Source organism: Harmonia axyridis, chromosome 3 (assembly GCF_914767665.1).
Source record: "Harmonia axyridis chromosome 3, icHarAxyr1.1, whole genome shotgun sequence".
Classification (NCBI taxonomy): domain Eukaryota; kingdom Metazoa; phylum Arthropoda; class Insecta; order Coleoptera; family Coccinellidae; genus Harmonia; species Harmonia axyridis.
The window spans coordinates 26,226,051-26,247,376 of NC_059503.1; the positions used below are offsets into that span (position 1 = coordinate 26,226,051).

At 35.4% G+C, this 21,326-nt stretch overlaps 1 protein-coding gene and 1 non-coding gene across 2 annotated transcripts in view; both read right to left on the reverse strand.

Annotated features, from left to right (window-relative positions):
* LOC123674836 overlaps nt 1–17,404 on the reverse strand; it is a 339,640-nt gene extending 322,236 nt beyond the window's left edge. The window contains exon 1 of the mRNA XM_045609938.1: nt 17,059–17,404. The gene's annotated coding sequence lies outside the window, so the exon portion shown is untranslated. The remainder of the gene's footprint in view (nt 1–17,058) is intronic.
* Nucleotides 17,405–20,081: 2,677 nt separating this feature from the next.
* Nucleotides 20,082–20,153, reverse strand: Trnap-ugg. Its single transcript has one exon. It is a non-coding gene; the product is annotated as a tRNA-Pro (tRNA).
* Between the last annotated feature and the right edge of the window lie 1,173 nt (nt 20,154–21,326).

Genomic DNA, 21,326 nt, shown 5'->3' on the forward strand with positions numbered 1-21,326 from the left:
AGGTAAATGAAGGTTTGCACGATTCAGCTTTCTTGATTATGGTTGGAATTGAATTTAAGTTCCTTCCTCCAGATATTTTGTCTTTTATCAATTAAACATACTTTAGATTCATTGCTGCTCAAGATCCATATACGTACAACTTTGCTTCCGCTGTTCTTTTCGAGGATTCATTGTAAAAAAAATGGTTGTGTGTTCATCACTGGCCACTACTTCCTCCCATCTTTCGAACAGCGCGTTGAAAAAACTGGTCATCATTCGAAGCGATCCACGAATCCATCAAATTTTTTAATTCGTCATAAGACGGGAAGTGCTGGTCAGCCAGGCCGTGTGCCGTTGATCGAAACAAGTGATAGGGAGAGGGAGCAACCAAATACTGAGCATGACCTTGGAACCGTGAATATTCGGTTTGGTCGTCGACGTGGAAGCATGGCCAGGATTTCCTCATGATTTTCTGTGCTTGCAATTATCGCAATGAACCCATTTTTCGTCCCCAGTCAGAATGCGATGCAGAAATCCCTTCCGTCTCTGCCTTGTAAGCAGCTGTTCACAAGCAAACAAACGCCGTTCAACATCTCTCGGCTTCAACTCGTACGGCACCCCAATTTCCTTGTTCCTGAATCTTTCCCATGACTTTCAGGCGCTTTGAAATGGCTTGTTGCGTCACTCTTGCCAATTCTTGTTGCGTTTGACACGAGTCTTGATCAAGTATTGCCTCCAATTCTGTATCTTCGAAAACCTTCTCTCTTCCACTCTTCCGCTGGTCATCCACGTCAAAATCACCGTTCTTGAAGCGTTGAAAGCACTCTCGGCACATTCTTTCAGTAATAGCGGGCTCACCATAGGTATTTGAGAGCAAATACGAGAAGTTGGCTCGTGAGCTGACGTATTTAATCGAGAATAACTTTATGACTTTCGATCAAGTAATGCCTCCAATTCTTCGAAAACCTCTCTTACGCCCTGCTGGTCTCGACGTCAAAATCTCCGTTCTTGAAGCGTTGAAACCACTCTCGACGAGTTCTTTCACGGCCCCACCATTTTTATTTGATAGCATTCGATGAGCCTCAGCCGCAGATTAAAAATTAAAATTGAAATTAAAACCTTCCGAAAATGACGAGAAATGGCGGAAGCAAAGATGTACACCAAGATTCATTTTTTTGGTTCCCAACTTGGTTTGGTCAAGGTAACGTTACAATTGGAATATACGCTTGCAGCATCAACTGATACTGGTGGCTGCGTCCACCAGCTCCCGATATGGAGGGACCAATATCGCTATCGCGAATTTTTCCATTAGCTCGGCGCCCCCTCCCAGCATCAGCCCCCCCACCTCCCAGGCTATTCTTCCGTTTCGACCTCCAGGGAAAACCGCATTTTAGTCATATCGAACCTCCGAAGTGGTATTGTATTAAATTAACGCCCGACTCTCTCGTGGTTCCTACACCAATCCCCGAGCGAACGCTAAAATTAATTTTCCACGATGAAAGTCGCCATTTTCCATTTGTAACGTAATAACGCAGAGGAGACATGCTACTGGCGGCGTTTTCGGTTTCATCTTTCGACTCTCCACGTCGAAATTACCGAATATTCTATTGAAATTCTGCACAAAGATGATCATGGTTTCGATTCGGCTCATTGAACGCTAGTAAGACGTTGCCCCATCCGAAATTCTCGTGGGATCTTCAGAAAGGATCGATTTCCTCTTAACTAACTTGAATATTCGCCATTTCACCTTCAAGACCAGCAACTCAATACCTTAATCTCTCTAATGGACTTTAATGGTGGCATACTAGTCCACTTCTCTGGAAATGTTTTGGATATACTAATTTCTTATTTACCAAAGTTTTTATTTTTTCAAATATCTCAAACATATCCCTTTCAAAATAGTTCCCTTGCGCACACAGCGATGGAGACGTTGTTCACACTGTTGGCAACAGCGCTGGCATCTTCAACCGGTATGATCTTGGATCAAGCTCAAGTAGCTAGAGCCATTTAACTAGAAATGAGCTTCATCGCCAAACAGAAATGCTGCATGAACTTAGCTAAAGGATTCATTTTTTTCGAAGTGAATTTCCAGAATTTGGATGCGTTATTCTGACGTTAAACGTTTATGATGAATTGTCAAACCTTATTGAAGAGAAATATAAACACAGTTTGACATTTTCAACTGTCGAATCATAGACAACAACCATCAAAACTTCTCATGCGGCTAATATAATATTTTTCGCAAGTGTAAAAAACTTTTACTTTAGAAAAACTAATCGTAGTGTAACAGTTAAAATATGTTTTTAATCTGGTTTTGTTTTGCGCCAAATATTAAGGAGTAATTGAACCTCTCTACAGATACTGGTGCAATATTCTTGGATATAAAAAAGGCATTCGATAAAATATGTGAAGGTCTGATATACAAAATGAAGTTGATGAAATTTCCAACCATACTTACGAGATTAATACAATCGTACATGGCAAATAAAAAATTTAGAGTGAATAACGATGGTACCAGGTTAACGATCAGAGAAATTAAAGCAGGAGTTCCCCAAGGATAGGTGATAGGATCGCCTCTGTTCAACTTATACATGGCAGACATACCAAAAACGAATAAATGCAAGATACCCCAGTTTGAAGATGACATCGCTGTTTACTATCACAGTAGAATGCGGAAAACAATTACTAGGCAGTTACAGATAGACTTAGATGAACTGATGGAATAAGTAGTCTGATGGAAAATGAGATTCAAAGTGAATACGGCGAAAACGGTTGCAATCCACTTCGGAGGAACAACAGTAAAGAAGGAGAAAGCAGGAAACATTGAAATAGAAAATCAGACGATAACATGGAAAAAGGAAGCAAAATACCTGGGAGTAATTATAGATGAAAGAATGAAATGAAACAAACAAATAGAAGAAAACAGAAAAAGTAAGGCAATTGCACGCGAGACTGTACCCGCTGCTCAACCCAAAAAGTACTTTCCTTATAAAACAAACTGAGGATAATAAAAGTAGTGTCAATGCCAAGCATTATGTATGCAGGAGTACCCTGGTATGATACGAAAGACAATAATAAGGATGAATTACAAAGTACACTAAATACAGTTATTAGAACAGAGGTTGGCGCCCCATAAGCAACCAATAAATCAAAGAAGAATTGAGACAATTGAGGAAATAGTTAACAAACAAAGAAAGAAGACAATAGAGCAGGAGAATAAGGAATTAAGAAAGATACAACAAATCAAAATAAGAAAGACAGATAAAAAGAAATGCCTCTTTCAAAGAACCAAATAGAAGAAAAAAGTGACATGCAGAAGAGAGAAAAGTTTCTCAATAAGACAACAGAAGGAAATCGTAAAAATCAAAGCAGAGGCGTAGGAAATAAAATTCTGATCCTTATACAAAATGAAGACCTGTGTGTTCTGCGCCACTCCACTGTTTCACACCGAAAGTTTAAACAAGCATTTAAAAACTCAACCTGACGCTGAAGGGGGGAAACTCCGGCGAATCTACTCTGTCTGTCCGATATCCGGAAAATCTGCCGCACTTTTATCCTGAACAAGGACCGCAGTCGGTCTGGCGGACACAATGCCCAATAAAAACCGGTTCACCCTCGAATTAGTCCAGTCAGTTCCAGCGAGGCAGCCGTCGGAAAATTACTTAATCGATTTTCTGATAATTAAAAACTAACCGTACGTAGGATCGCCACCGACGCTGCGATTTAACCGTCAGACGCAGACGGCGGAGCGGTGCCCCCCGGGCTCATAAAACGGTAAAAGGACCGGAGTCGATTAAAAGTTCGCGGACTTCAAAGTCCGAGCTAAAATTCGAAATCAATTTGTTTTTTTTCGTAGACGGCGTGGCCCGGATCGCGCTGGAAAAGGCCGTGATTTATAACGTAGTTATATACGGGGGAGATTCGATTAATAGTTCTACTATTCACATATTATGTGTCCAGGAACTTTACAATGAGATCGGGTTGAGATTTTGTGTGAATACAGGGTGTTTCTTCTAAATTAGATATGAGCCTTGGAGGATGTGTTAGTATGACTCATTTAATGTCTTTTAAGCCATATTTTGTGATAACCCGAGTGATAACCGAATATCAACAGTTTACGAGATATTTAGTTCTTGTGATTTTAAAAAGATTTCTCATCTCACTTCGTTCTTCGTAAATTTTTTTTCACGTTGATGAAATTTGATTATAATTTTGGATTATTTTCGTGATCAGCGGATCTAACACCGTTAGAATACACGAAGCAACGAGAAGTTTAAGAGTTAATTTTAGGCGGAATGTAACAACTGAAGAAATAAGAAAGTCGGCACGTGCTTGTATAAGGAATGGTGGGGGTGATTTCAACAGAATTTATGAATACATTTTCCACTGAAATTTTGAGTTTGATTATAATAAAAAAATATTTAATTCATTATTTGTCTTTCTTTGCTTCTTTCCCTTTCGGATCAAAATCTGCTCAAACAAAACTAGTGTCTGCATTCTAACGAGAACATTTTAAGGGAATAAAGAAGGAATTTGGCAAGTTTTTAAAATATTTTTTTCATACATACATTGTGGAATTCGAAAGTTGCTAGCAAATTTATATTAGATATTTAATATTCTTTTCTACATATTCCGTTTTTCAAATCATACTTATTCTTATCCAACATTTAATACAGCATAGTTTTGCTTTTTTCATACATATATCTTTTTCTGATGAAAATAAAAAATTTAAATTCAAATTTGTAGAAAACGTAGAAAAATTTGACGATAAATGAGATGAGGTGTGCATAAAAAAAACACAAGAACTCAAATATCTGGGAAACTATTGATTTTTGGTTATCAATAAATATGGCTCAATCGACAGCCAATGAGTGATACTAACACCTCCTTCAAGGTTCATGTCTTATTTGAAAACACCTTGTATAACATAACAATTTCATGCAGAATATCAACAAAAAAACTGATATTTCTGTGACAGCAATTTTTCCTTTATATCGGCTCAAGTCAAAAATCGCGAAGAGGTTCATCTAACGGGAAAATTATTCGAATAAAATATTGATATGGTTTTGAGGGGCATGTCCATTTATGCTTCGGAATTTTGAATGGAAACTCCAGTCTTTTTATAGCAGATCCGAATTCTACGCCAAAAAAAAAAAATTGTACGAACAGTTTCTCACAATTAGTCACACATAGCTCTGTAATAGAATTCAATTTTTCCATCTGAAGGGTCTTAATGTTACATTGATATCAACACTTTTAATTCGAAACATTTTTCCATAAGACGTTTTTTTTTTCGAGATTTTTAACTGATTAAACTCGAAATATTCATCCGGTATACCAATAGAAAAACATTTTCAAGCTTCGAACAAGATTTCGTGATTTCAGCGTCGTCAGAACTAGAAACAATTCAAGCAGAATTTCGAAAAAAAATTTGGAAAGCTCTGCACCCTTGGGTAGGTATAACTATAAAAGGTTTTGTGGACCGGCATTTAGACACCCAAAATCGAAATCAAACTTCAAAATTATGTCATATTGAAAAGCTAACATTTGCTCAAAAACAGTTTTTCTCCGATTGAAAGAAATATTTATTTTGCAGACACATATGAATCAGTAAAGTATTACTTTTCCTGCCTAAGCAGCATAGTAACGACTTCCCTGTTTAGGCAGCAAAATGACAATTCTCAGTGGAAATAAAACATTCGACATTTTCTGTCAATCAATATTTGTTGCCACTTGTCTTATTTTCGGAGGTATGAGTACCTACTTCTAGCACTGTCCATAATATAAATATATCCGATAGTTTTCTACAAAACTGTCAGATATTTCATGAGTTATCAAACTATAAATATTATGGACATATACATTTCCATATTTTTTTGGCTAACAGACAATTGTTTAATTCCGGAAAAAGAACCTCCCTGAGCGGGTCTCGAACCCGTAACCTCCGAATGAAAAAGCAACTTCCTCGGTGTCTCCATTAGGCCGCACCTACATTAGGTCCGCATTTCTCCCGATCCGATCCGATCCGACGTTGTCCGATGAGCGGACGACGTCGGAAGAAAAACAAACACCTTTATCTTAATAATAGTGCCTACAACTAATCGGCCGTCAAATCGGATAGTGTAGTGAGTCGTCGGGAATTGAGAATTCGGAAGCTTCGTTTCAATTGTAGGCACTAACATTAAGATAAAGGTGTTTGTTTTTCTTCCGGCGTCGTCCGACCATCGGACAACGTCGGATCGGATCGGATCGGGAGAAATGCGGACCTAATGTAGGTGCGGCCTTAGTTAGAGCGTCGGACTAGTGATTCGGAGGTTGCGGGTTCGAGTCCCGCTCAGGGAGGTTCTTTTTCCGGAATTAAACAATTGTCTGTTAGCCATCAAAATATTATGTTATTACAAATAACTATTGCTCGACTCTCGATTACTGCTCGCCACGTCTGTACCAAAAGCAACATGCATTAGATTGAATAGTTTAGGTTTAAATGTGTAAATTTTGAGCTCATCCCGTTTCTAAACGAGGGCAAGTCTAAATCCACCCGACTTCGGCTGGAGAAATCGACCCCGCTGAAAACCGTTGCTAATTATAAATCTCGACATCCCACCCTCAGGACGTGGAGCTGTAATAGCCCGATAATAATGACAGATATCCATCTCCCCCATTGTTCCGTCGTATTTTTATGCGCCATTACCATTATCTGCGCGGTAATAAGCATAAGAGGCGAGAAAACTACTAGGATCCGAGGGGGGCGAGAAGACGACAACGCGTGTCTACAAAACTGTGATAACACTTGCGGACAGCTGATCGATAGTCGGCCGATGCTGCTGCTCCGCTGGTGCTTGCGAGATTTAATGGAAATCGTGACGAGAGGAGGAACACGAGTCCTGGAACATTACCGGAACTAATGGCAACAATGGGTGAAGTTTGTCTAAGTAGATACCTAAAACAAAGTTTGATATATTTTTCCTTGAAAGTATGATATATTTTTTCGTTTCATAGTTATTATAGTAATAACAATATTGACTTGATTTCAAGTCAAGTAGTATTTTTTCAATCTCAAGTCAAGTATTCATTTGTCAAGTATTGAATAATAATTTTGAATCATGATTTTTAGCAGTTTTATTGTGTTGTGTCACATCAATAAAAATAATTATGAAATGAAAGGGAACCTGGCGAAAAACATTTTTATTTATTATACTTAATGTATAAAAGAACAGAAAATATCATTTTTTTGAAATAGAAACATGAAATAAATACCTATAAATCATAACAAAATGAAAAAATGAAGTTTCCCAATGTTGAGAAACCTTCAGGCTTTGTTTGATTTCATAATTTTCCATCCAAGATCTAAGACACATGAGGCATCTTATAGATTAGTCGACTACCTATTGCGGGTTTTTGATACTCTGCTCTGGAAAATTGTCTTTCAATAGGAGCTGAAGATGCTGGGTTTGATAAAAAATCCTTTAAATTTTGACCAAGTTTGGAAAGATAGCAAGGAAAAAATATTTCTAGAAATATATTTCTGAAACTACCAAACTCTACCAATAGATTTCATAGAAATAATAAACTAAATCGCATGAAAAATAATCTATAGGTACCGATTTCGAAAGAATATCGACACAGCTAGTTCAATTTCACTCCGCTTTTATAATCATATTTTCGGAATTCAATTTTATGGTTGTATCCAGGGTTGTATGCTCTCATAATTGAATGATCAGTACGGTGTTTTTCAAACTGAATTACATGAGAATAGTTCTTATAATTTCCGATAAAAGCTCTCGAAGCCAGATGGTTGAATTTTATTTCTTCTTGTAGAATCGAATTTATTCAAATTGTGGGTTTCAGTTTAGAATTTCCAAATGCTCAAGAAAAGTTATCATACGAAATAACAACTATTAATAAAAAAATTGATTTCATTTAAAAAGTTCTTGATTGACATAACATGCGTAAAAAAGCGTCCCGCTTTTATAGATCTTGCAACATTATTTCAAAACCCCAATTCATTAGAACCAACATAATGAAGATACAACAAAAAACCATAAAATTCAACAATACAGTCAATATGATCTTTCTGATATCTTCAATCAATAATATGATATTTCATCTGCTTAGATTCTTACTCTCATTCATATTTGAATTGATATACATATCCGAGTACATATCTTTCTATTTTTGTCCTAAGCTTCAAACATTTCACTTTTTTCTTTTACCAATGAATATTTTCTTCATGAAAAGGTCCCATTTCATTGACTTCAGAAATATGCATGACATGAGGTACAAAATTACTTCATGATTTGTGGATGAAGGAAATTACGATAATGATTTTCACTTGTTTAATAGGAAGAACACAAACACTGAATTCAACTGTAATGTTATAATAGTAATAACTTATGAATATTACTGAATCACTGAATACTTGTTTATGGATACTTAAAATGATGAATGAATACTTGTTTTTACTGAATACTTGTAATGAATATAAAATGAATACTGAATTATGGAAGCACTCGCTAGAGATGACATGGTGCGAGTAAGCATCGAATTGAATCACAGAAGAATTCTTCTTCTTCCTCTGTAAGCCTTAACAGAATAACTATAATAATTAAGGTGTACCTTCTCGACCGCTTGCACAACATCCACCATTCCTCCTCAAATACAGAAAAATGTTTCGACATTAAACAAGATTAATATCCCCAATCCGAATCACTCTAAATGCTAAACCGATCGTTTATATTCCCAAGTGGCCCCAGCCCTAACAAGACCAGCTCTCTCGTAGAGCTTATTTTGTTTGTTCTTCTATACGATAATTATCACTTAATAGAGATGAATGTGTAAAAATTGTCGAGGCCTCAGGCACGATTTTAATAACCAGATAGGCCGGACCAGCAGCGCCATCAAAGAATCGAAATAGTCGCACGTCTCTTTCTCCTAGATCGTTATCGACCCAACATATCTCCAGCTCAAATTACGTCCTGAAACTTCGTGAACACATCACGCAGACCAGTCACGCATGCTTTGTTTATAATTTGGGTAATAAATTCGTGATAAAAAATTAGTCACAAGCTAGAAATTTCGATGCGGTGATGTATTTTGGTACACGATATGTACTGGCGACTTGTCGAACGATATCTCGACTCTTTGTTCTTGTCGAGAATCGACTATCGAGGTTCTCAGGTTTCTGTCTAAATCGTCGACATGCTGGCCATGCTGATGGAATTGTTAAAATTAGAACAGCACTAACTACAGTCTTGCATTCGATCAATTCTTAATAAATTTCGGTTGTATTCACCCAAATTTTCAAAAGACCTCGATGCTTGTTGCAAGTTGCTGAATGGTAAAAGGTGAAATGCCATAAATTGCAGACGAAAATCACATCCAATATACCAATAAGGCTCTGAGAATAAAAGAGTCAGACAAATAACATGCTTCGCTATGACGAATTTGTTGGCTACATAGTTTATTTTATTTTGTTTATTTCTTACAGTATTTACAATGACAAATAATAATAAAAATAGTAATTTACGTAACAAGTCCGGAAAATAGGGTTTTTTTGGACGAATAGACAAAATTCCAGGACGAGCGTAAGCGAGTCCTGGAAGTCTGTGAGTTCAAAAAAAAAACATTTTCGGGCGTGTTACGTACAATATTTTTTCGGCAACCATGTAAAATAACACTATCGCTGCTGCTTTCCATATTTTATTGCGATTGCGATCAAAAAACATGCAAATTTTTGACAACTAATTTCAAAAATTTCAAAATATTATTTATGGCCTCAAATCAGAACAAATAAGTAGAAAAAAAAAACATATTTTCCTGAGACAATAAATCTAAAACTCAACCTATTCGTACATACATAAAAAGTAAAATGTTCCTTTCATTTCGAAATCATACAACAAAATAATATTTTCAATGGATAAATGAGTCTACTTCTTCAGGAATTTCTCGAGGAATTATTTTTAGCTAAGGCATATTATTTTATAGTTTTTTTTTATCTACAATTTCTTCTCGAATTCCTCTTCAATAAAATACACTCCTAATAACAGAAGAATGAAGTTTTTCATCAGTTGTTGCTACTGCCTTTTTTAACACTGACTGAGTTTCCAAATTCTTGTTATGAAAACATTAGGTATACAAGTTCAATTTGTCCTAAATTGATTACAGTCATTACCATTACCTAATAGTGTTTCGCCATATATTTGAAACTTCAATTTATTCAATCGCATAAACTTACATCCATAAAAAATATGGAGAAAACAAAGAGCTGTGACGTTTGAAGTATATCACAAGTGATCTCTCCTGCAGTACAAATTTCCAGGTATCTAATCATATGGTAAATATCAAAGTTGAGAAGGTATACTTAGCCTTCAAGAAAAGAGCAATGATTCAGGTTGACAAACATTGTTGATTTCGAGGAGCATATTTATTGCATCTAATTTAGGAGTGGAAATGCCAACAATTTTTGAGCATACTTTCAGCACAGATGGAAGCAATTCATTTCTACACGGAAGTTTAATGATGGCATCGATAGTTTTCAGCTTGGGAGGTTTCAGTTTTCGAAAATTCGTTTCAAATCCAAGTACACCATAGTAAGATACTTTATATATTCAATATCTAGTGATTTATTCTTCATTACGTATATTGGTTCGTTATTTCCAATAAGTAATCATTGGCATAAGTACATATGTGAGAAAAATTCAATTGGCTCAGGAAGTTTCACGCTTTGAGTTCAATTCAAATAAATAAAAACTAAAAACCAATGATAATAAGTGGACAGAGATTCATCTTCTTCCTCGGAAACTATAAACAGTATTCACATTAGGTTTGATACACATTTGACGCATTAATTCTTCTACCTTCAAAAACCGGTCCATCAATTTAAAAGGCTAAAATTTTAAGAAAATCCTTCTTGAAAACCATAGAACACCCAAACATCTAAACTTGTTGTTGAATTTGTTGGATTGCGAATTTCGAATTTTATAGGTATAATTTGCATATATTCTATCTTCTTTTGAGTGAGTCAAATGTCAATTTCAAGGCCATCTTGCTGATATCAAATAGAACAGCCTGTATTTCATTGCATATTCAGATTAATTTTCAAATTCTCCGTTCATTTTGTGATCATTTCTAGGTGCAATGAGTATAGTTCTCGAGTTATTTGACATTTTTTGAAAACATATCTGTTGAATGTCTATAAGAAACTCATCAGTAGGTGACATGAGATTCTGATATCAGAATCTCATGTCACCTACTGATGAGTTTCTTACTTTCATCCCTGTATATACAGGGATGAAAGTCAAGAATTGAATTCAGAAAGTTGCCTTGCTTTGAAGAAAGAAGGTATGCAAATCAAACTGTATACAGTGTGTTTCCAAATTAGATGTGAACCTTGGAGGACGTAATACTATGACTCATTTGCTGTCGCCATATTTTTCGACAATTTTTTTTACGTTGACCAAATTTGATCATCATTTTGGATTATTTTCGTGGCCAGCGAGAAATCCGGGTCTAACACCGTTAGAATGGTCGAAACAGCGAGAAGGTTGACAGTAAATTACAGACGAAAAGTAACAACTGAACACATTTGTACGTGCTACAGGCACGTACCGCCGAGGTATAATAAATTTTTAAGTAAATTTCATTAAGGAGGTCAGAAAAAAATGGGAATTTTTTATTTCGATATCCTCGGATATATCATTTGATGCCTCTATAGCTAAAATTATCAAATCACTATGTTTCTTGGCGAAAACGACAGCTGAAAAATGAGGATCTAATATAAACTTCTTCCTAAATTTCGGACAGAATCCCATCGTTCTTCCCCACAAAGTTCTTGAGCGTGTACGTCTGAAGGCCCGCTATCGATCCTCCACTTAATCTTCGGTCTGGCAGGACCTCGGGAAAGGAACAACAGGAAGGACTTGTCGCAGTCCGACATCCCGGAGTAATCAGTGCGGCACGTGACCCAGCGAAAAGGGTTGGGGGAGCAAAAAAGGGGCCGCCTTTCAAAACAACAGGGATTTGGCCGGTGAGGCGGCCACCATAAAAATATTGCGGTCGATGATCTCGGCGATTGAAGTCGCTGAGAGTGCTCCTGATATGAGGCAGGATCAAGGGACAAGCGCCCCTTGTTTTGACAGACAAGAAATTTCGACGAAGTATGGATTATAAGAGTTTCGCAGAGCCTGCTACTTCCTGTCAAATCTGAAATCTTAAAAATGTATGTTTACCTATTATTTGTAAGAAGAGTAACCTTTTTAGCGTTCGTTCTCTGAACAGATCGCTCTATATCTCAGAGTAATAAACATAGATAGAGGGATCATATCGTCGGCTAAGAGTGTAAATCTGCTATGTCCATAATGAACAATTTTACAGGAGACCAAAAAAACCGTACAGTACAGTGTAATAATAATAATAAGAGAGTTTATTCATGAAGATACATTCAATAAACTCTATTGAATGTATTTTCATGAATAAACTCTCTTATTATTATTATTATAACACTGAACTGTACGGTTTTTTTGGTCTCCTGTAAAATTGTTCATTATGGACATAGCAGATTTACACTCTTAGCCGACGATATGTCATTTTCAGTAAGCAAATTTTGTTCCCAATAACAACTATCAAAATTGACATAAGGGACGCAAAAATGAAAACATATCAGTGATACGATATTTCACTCAATTCGCGAGTTTCTCCACAAAGAATGAATTTCTTATGTCCCATAGTGAATTAACGTTTCATATTTACTCAAAATATATTGAAATATATCAGAGATTCAGAAAACAAACTTCAAGCGAGTCAAACGACGTGAAACAACCAATGTCACTAGGAGAGCAAAAATTGACAAACCTCGGATTTCAGCAGGTAGATACAGAAAATAATAAAAGTTCTGCTTATTATAAATTCGACAATTAGGAGAAATATCGGATTTCAAATATTGAAATTTGCATATTCAATCGGGAATCACTCAAATAAATATATTTCATTCAATATAATATACTCGTAATATACATTCATAATGAGTAAATAATGAGTTAAATTGTGGATTTGAAAATAAATCACAATCCGACAACATAATCTAGCCATGTTGGGGACATGTAAAAATTTCGTATACCTACTTCACCTATCTATGTTCATTACTCTATGCTCTATACCGAGGCCGCTAGATGGCACTACCAGAAAATTTATTTAATATACTTAATTATACCTAAAGGAACCACCTGTTTAGAATTTCAAGTTGTAGGTTTTTCCAATTGATTGAAATATCCAACAGAGAATCTTGAATTTTGCATGTAATTTCGTGATTTGAAATGAAAATGTTACCTCCTAATTCATCAAAAAACACCAGATTAGTGCAAAGATCGAATTTGCACCTTGATAACAAATTTAATCAAAAAACTATTATGTATGTATATGAATTTTCTTCTTTTTCAAAATTTAAATTATCACTTCAACCCACCTATTTCTTTCGATAGATGAAATAGAAGATTTGTCAGAAGTGCTTTACTCTATTTTTGAAAAGCCATTGATTTATTCATTGGTGTTAGTTAATCATCAGATATTTTGAAGAATAATACATAATTCTGTATTTGATGGGACAATGTAGGGACATTGAGCTATCAGAGATTTTCTCAACTGTGTCGGAAATCATCGACGAAAACAAATCTTTTGAAAACAATATTGATATTTGTTTCCACAAAATATCCGACTTCCATACTAAACAAGAAAGTAAATCTGAATAATTTTGAGTATCTCCGAGAAGTTTGTGATTCAGTCTTTATATTTGTCAGTATTGTAGACAAATAATCGTTTTTTAAAGCATGAGTTTTTGATACACGCCATCAAGTCTCACGCGACAGTGCCTAATCGGCTGCATATTTCTTCCCCAATATCCCCCCATCGTATATCACACTCCAAACTTCCCCCTTCTCATCTGCGAAAAAACTTAGGTTACTTCCGATTCTGGCGCATCGAAATATCGTTCGTCTTCTTCCTCTTCCTTCCTACCTCCCTTTCGCAGAGTCAAAAACACCCATATCTTTTGCCGGTGCCCAGTTTCTTCAGCGGAAAAATAATATATCGCTTTTTTCCATCCCAGGCTCATGAATAGTTTAAATATCCCATTCTGTCCGACGAGAGTGCAGAAATATTTTAGCGGTTCAACTTTCGAACATTCCGCTCCAAAAGGAAGAAGGGGGGAATAAATGTAAATGGGAACAGAGGTTGGAATTGCCGGGAGATGTAAGTGTTGTTAATAAGAAAACCGACGCTATGGAGAATGGGGTTTTCGGATGCAAATCTGAGGTTTGTCCTGGTATGCGATTGGGGAGGTTGGAATTTTGGTTTTCAAAAGTTGGGAACGTTGATGAGAAATGCGCGAAAAATTCTCATCTATGTAGAAGACGAGAATTATTCTTATGAGCAGGGAAGACTGGGGAGGATTGATACACGTTCAAATTTCCCGCCTCGGTTCTTCAAGGAAGGCATAAATAATCACGTGCAGTGCCTCTATGAGTGTGGAAATAGTGTCTGTTGAAGTCTGGCAACGATCGCGTCACGAACAACAGTTTTTAAGCTTCAAGTGTGTTTTCTACATATTCGATGTAAGAATTTGCATAACAAACGTAAGGCTTTATCTCTTCATCAACAAAAACTAACGAAATTAATTACTTTATTCTTGATGCGCATTTCATTTAGAACATAGACGTCAGTAGTACAGATCTTCAATCGAATATTATAATATGTTCACATCCTATATTTTCTAAATTCTTCTTCTAGGTAGGTTTGATACAGTAAATCCCACCTAAGAAAAGTTTTAAACAGAAATTCAAAAACAAAAAAAAAAGTGTTTGATGACTTGGATCCTGAGGACGAAGATGAAAAAGATGAATTTTCCGATGAACGCCGAAAATAATGAATTGCAGTAGAAGCAAGCTGGATCGTTATCTTCATCAGAAAATGGAGTGCCATTCAGCCTGTGCAAGTGTCGGTAGTAAAATAAAAATGTTTAAGTACTTGCGAATTATGTAGGACTTAGGTAGTGTTATGATAATAAAAGATTGATTTCTTCTTATTGCTTGTACCTTATTTCTTATTGTATGAAACCTCCCTTTAAGTCTCGCTTTAAGTGTATCAAGCCTCCCATGTATACGGAGGTTTGAGACACTTTGCACCGACAATTTCAAGAACTCATAATCAAGGTCGAAATTTCCATTTTCAGTTATTAAATATTGCTAAAGGTTTAAGCGAAGTCCTTTGATTTCACTCTGACATAAATGGATTGGTAAATGTTAAACACAAATTTTTTATTAACAATTTTGTAAAAAATGTATCAACCCTCCCTAGTCTCCCCTATAGATGAAATGCATCATCGCAAGCTTGCAAAGAAATGCAAGAATGACGAATCTGTAATTCAAGAAAGCAGTAAAATGTTTAAATTCATGAATTTGTTGACATTATTTCTTTGAACATATATTTCCGCTACATAGATTATAACTGGATGATTTCTATTATATGTTCCATCCACACTCCCATGTTATATTATCAATGAATTAATAAATAAATAGTTGAAATATCAGTACATGAAATATTCAATCATTCAACTGTTCAATTATCGATTCCTGTCAAACTCAACGGTATGAATTAATAAATTTCTATCTGAATGAACCGAATTATACGAAATAAAAAATTGCACTTCGATCAGTTATTACCATATACCTTTCACTGTCAAATACATTTGATGGATTTGGTAATCACGAAAATCCATTAATACTGAACATCAAATATCAATTATACTTCAGGAAGATACTATTTTTAGCAACAGATCAATAGTTATAGTTATACAAAACATGTGAAATGTTTCGGACGAATCGGAAAAACAATATTTGCAGTTGATTTGTGCTGCAATGTATATTCGAACAGCACTGGAGGGGTTTAGTTCATATTTTTTTTTTATGAATACTAGTGAAAGCAAATTGAGGTTATACCTCGGGCTGTAAAATAAATATTCCGAGAAATATTCAATAGAAAATTCGTTCCTGGCGTCAGAATATAGGTATACCAATAAATGGAGAATTAAATTCATACTACTTCCTTACTTGTTTCTTGAAAATTATATTGTTAGAAACTTCAAGAACACAACACTAGAACTACTTAATTTATGTTTAGTTTTTCTGAAATACATGTGATGTCATGAATTGCACATTTCTGTGGAAAGTCTAGTCGGTAAGTTGGCGAAAAGCAGAGAGAGTAATGCCTTTTAATAAAGATAGTGATCGATGCATAAACACCGAATGAAAATGTGAATGAAAAAATTTATAATTTTATATCAAACCAACTGAAAAAAAAAACAGCTTCCTGAGAGTGTTGATCTTCTATACGTGGAATGCTATTTTTCATCTAAGAAAAACGTATCTGCCGTTATAATTCGAGCATTTGCAAATGCTGGGATGTTATCTTGAGAAATCTGGAAGTCATTCACCAAAGTAAATTTCAGTAAGTGTTTTCCATCTTCTTTTTATGGCGATTATTCATTTCACAGTGAGCCGCTGAGTAATGATAAGAGCGAGGAGGTACATAGATAGGTACTTGAAGTCAGAATCTGGAACGATTAGGAAGAAGGAAGTAATCTACTGATAAATTTCACCTTCAAAAATACGTATAAGCATTATTAATCGTTCATCATTATGATACTGTAACAAAAATCATTCAAGCACTCTCGAGATGAAAGTGATTCAGAATTATTATGCGATTGGAATATCAATAGATGCATTTAATTAACTTGACTATTTAGCAGTTCTTACGAAAGAGAGTTCAAGGTCTTGCCTTACGAAATTCACATTATTGTGTATCCGACCCAAACAAGTTTTTTGTTCATTATATAAACAATATTTCCGCATGAAAGAATGAGTGATGAAAACTCAAATATTGTTCATTTGTTGTTATCTACAAGTGTTTACGTCGAGATGACTCAAAAATTCAAACCGAACGCATGCAGTTGTACCGAATAGGTATTTTGATTTCCTAAAACTTATCAATCAAGAGTCTACGTTCATGCTTAGTGTTGAATTGCCAGTTTACCTTAAGAAATGCTCTTTTTAAAATCCTTATCGAGCACCAAGGAAACAATTCACATCCAAGCAACAAAAACAAAAACACTTGAAAACGTATATTTCAACACAAATATCCTATCCCGTCAATTTAATCAAACTGAAAGGGACCAATTCACATTTTTCGCGTGACAACGCTATATTTCATCAGTGATGTAAGGTTGACAAACACCATCGGCGGGTCTTAGGCACGGACCGGCAGGGTTTGCATAGTAAAAGTCGGCTTCTTGATCGAAAACATCATTTTCGCGAGAAAACACGACAAAATACGGTACCACGTGAAAGGCAGAGTCCCAACTAACAACGGAGAGAAACGTTTCGGTTCTCTTGGTCTGTCTGCTGATGAGGCGAGTTGCGCGCGAGACTTCCACGCCGCAGAGACGCATGCGCCTCCCATATAGGTGGTCACAAAGTCGATAACCAAGCAGAAGTTGACGGCTTTTTATTTCAATTCCGGGGTAATTGGAGGTTGTTCCTCTTTATTTAATAACATATTTTTTTCACAAAGTTGCGGTCACGTTCTTCGTATCATATTCGATACCGTCCGTCATAGGGTAATTGGGGGATGGAGACCTCAATTTGTACCCTATTCAAGTGTGGTATTCCGGTCTAGTTCTGCAGGGTTTCTACCTGCGTTAATTGCAGGGTATTTTCAATCACTGAAGAAAATAAATACCTAGTCAAAACTTGTGTAGTGTTTCTTTTATTACGATTCAAGTACCAGAAAATTTTCGGTTGCAAAAGAAAGATTCTTCGTTTTCTGAAGATTTAGTGTAGGTAAGGTTAAATGTAGGTTAATTTCACATAACAAACAATATTATATAGAGACTAAGAAGCAACATAAATCCTATTTGATATACGTATACACACCGGCAAAAATTGGGATACGGACAAAAAAAATCTCAACGGAGTTCGTATTTCATTTTCTCTTGGACTTTCGGCCGATTTTAACGATTTTTCTTCTGAATTGTAGTTGATTCTTCAGGAACATACAACAAGTAAGTTGTTTTTCAGAACATCCTGGCGAGAACACTCAGATGTTGCCTCATCTTTTCTGAACATTTCCTCTTTTTATTAATAGTGTTATTTTAATCTTGAGAGGATTTACAGCATTCTATATGGTACCGTAGATGAACGAGAAATCATTGTTTTGAAGTTTAAAGTTAATGTCAATTGATACACTGAAAGTACAATTCAAAAAAATAATTGCTAAAACCGACCGAAAGTCCTAGAGAAAATGAACAACATACTCCGTTGAGATTTTGTCCGTTTCCCTAATTTTGCCTGTGTGTATACAGGGTGATTCACCGCGATGGCCTATTAGACGTTTATAGAAAACTAATCACAATTTTTTGCTGAAAATTTGCATGTTCGAGTTTGAAACAATAATCACTCTCTCCAAAATATTTTTAGATCTCTGCAACTACTGCTACTACTACTACAAATGCACACTCAGTATATTATTGCAACAAAAGAAAGCTTTTTTGATGAAAATTTAGCAATATGCCATACTCTGGTTAAAACTGCAACGGTTCGAAAACTCTCAAAGTATCAATTTTAGATATAGGGTTTGCTTGAGTAACCCTCTTCTTTTATACGTAAAATTTTCTGAAATGATAAAAATATAGGTTCTTATTTGGAAATCTTGAGTTGAATATATTCTTCTACAGATATATAAAAAAATGTGAGCCTTGTCTACATTTTTTTCATAAGAATCCTATTAACCCATGAATCGTTGAGTTTTTACGCAAGGTATGACATATTGCTGAAATTGTCATCAAAAAAGCTATCTAATGATAGAATAATATACTGGGTGTGCCATTCAAAATAAGGAAGTAGATGTTGGAAGTTGTAGAGAACTCAAAATATGTTAGGGAGAGAGATCATTGTCTCAAACAACAACATACAAATTTTCAGCACAAAATTATGATTAGTTTCCATTAACGTCTAATAGGCCATCGCAGTGAATCATACTGTATTTTAAATTTATAAGATTATGATGATATGATGATGATAAACTATACTTTCATCGTTGTCGGTTATCATAGTTTCTGCAAAAAGGGTACTGCAAAAAGGGTCCTTAAATCCGACTGGAACAATCAAACAATTCTTTGCATATTAGACAATTCTAAGCTAGTCACGAAAATATTAGATTTTTCTTTCGATATTCTAACTCACATAAAATGTTGCATACATCTTGTATGTTATTGTTGATATACATCTACATGCAATTTCATCTTGATCCAAATCGTGTTCTCAACATTATCTTTGAACAAACGGCATTCGAGATCCGAACCTACATTTAAAATTTCACTTTCGTTCGAGAGTTGTCGTGATTACGAACGGACGAACGGAGACAGTGGAATTTTACCCTGGATTCGTCATCGTTGAATCGATCCTTATTGTTTTCATAACATTACTGGCTCAAAATTCGAAGAAAACAGACACTGTGAAGATATGTTCGGGGAATGAGCGTGGCGAAAGGCGAAAATATGGAGTTGGGAATATCGGTGGCCAAAAAACAAATTTAATCAAAATCCTGTCTCGTTGAAAAGATTGAAACGGCTATGTAACCATCCACATGGTTAGATGGAATTTCAAAGAAAATCAACATACGAAAACGTACAAAACATATTTATAATCCCTCCACACAACGGACGAGATAAATTCGAATCCAAATTTTCCCAAACGCAATTTCCTCGAGGGCAGTTATGATACGGTCCGTATCCTCGAATTTAAATCAATCCGATGGCCCGAGGTGTTTTGTTTGCATTAAACTGGGCGGCTGTTCCAGATACTGGCCACTTTCGTGGGTTTTCTCTTTATCGACCCCATCTTGGCTTGCTTCCATTCGATTTCATCAGAATCCAGTTTTAGTTTTTTAAGTTATGTTCCGTTTCTTATCAATTTTTGTTGGTTGATGAGCTCTAACAGAGGACCATTTTTGGATTTAAAGAAAAACAAGAAGAAAATCGCCTATAGAGAAAAAAAAGAGGGCTCAACCGGGATTTGAACCCGGGACCTCTCGCACCCAAAGCGAGAATCATACCCCTAGACCATTGAGCCGTACTGTCGGTTATGCTGAATTCATGCTACTTACACATGGACTCAATATGGAAATGTAGTACTCGAGAGTCATGAATTATTTCAATGATGTAGTTTAATCAATGAGACTGTAATATAAATAATTTATGTTCCTTGTTGATATGCTTTCTTTCAACAGATGAAAATCAGTTTATTGAGCATCATCAAGCAAATTTATAGTTCATTGTACTTCGTACATAATATTGAACACTATTCAAATTTGTTTTTTTTTCAACTATTAAGATAGATTGTTTTCGAATCTACCGAAGTTATAGGAAGGCTTCAGGATTAATACAAAATTTATATTTTAAATTGGAACTATCCGATTGCAAATTGCATTTTGAACCATTCCAAATAATTCACATTTTGTTTCTTTGTGATCGCAAATCTTAGTGAAATTTCAATGAAAATTTGCTAAAAATCAATAAGTTTTATTGTTCAAGTAGCAATACGTGAAAAAATACATTTGAAGAACTTTTTATGGGTAGATACGATCAAGGATTCGTGAGAATCTAACCACTAGAAGAGAAAAAGGAGAAAAAAATTTTTATTTAAATTTATTTTCTGAGAATTTATTCATCCTATTCTGCTGAATTTTGGTAATACATAACGAGAATGAGTTTAATGACAATTCATCATGAATTCCCATAAAAAAGTTATTTACCCAAGAATGTAATAAATGAATGAGAACCTACCTAAATCTAAATTTTCTCGAAGAATTGGTGAATAGAGATATTCATTCATTGATATCGTAATTACGAATTCAAAAAAAGGTAATTATTAACGAACCAATGAGGAATTGACGACATGTAATCATGTGCAACACTCAGCATGAGAAACTAATTCACCAGCACATAAAAGTGTGGTGTCATTTGCAAATATACTGAATTCGATGGATCAGAAATGTTAATGATCACCAGTAAAAAGAAAAGACCCAGTGTCCCAATATGGATCTTGGGGTACATCGCACTTACCTAGTATCGAATATAGATGAACGTACACCAAAAGCCTCAAGAAGCTGCATACGGTTTGAGAAATATATCCTTATTATTTTGGTGGATTTGATCTCTTAATACCATGCAAGGAATAAATTTCATTCAAAGATAAATCCTATGAAATCAGATCGAATACCATAAAATCCATAAAAACAGCGAA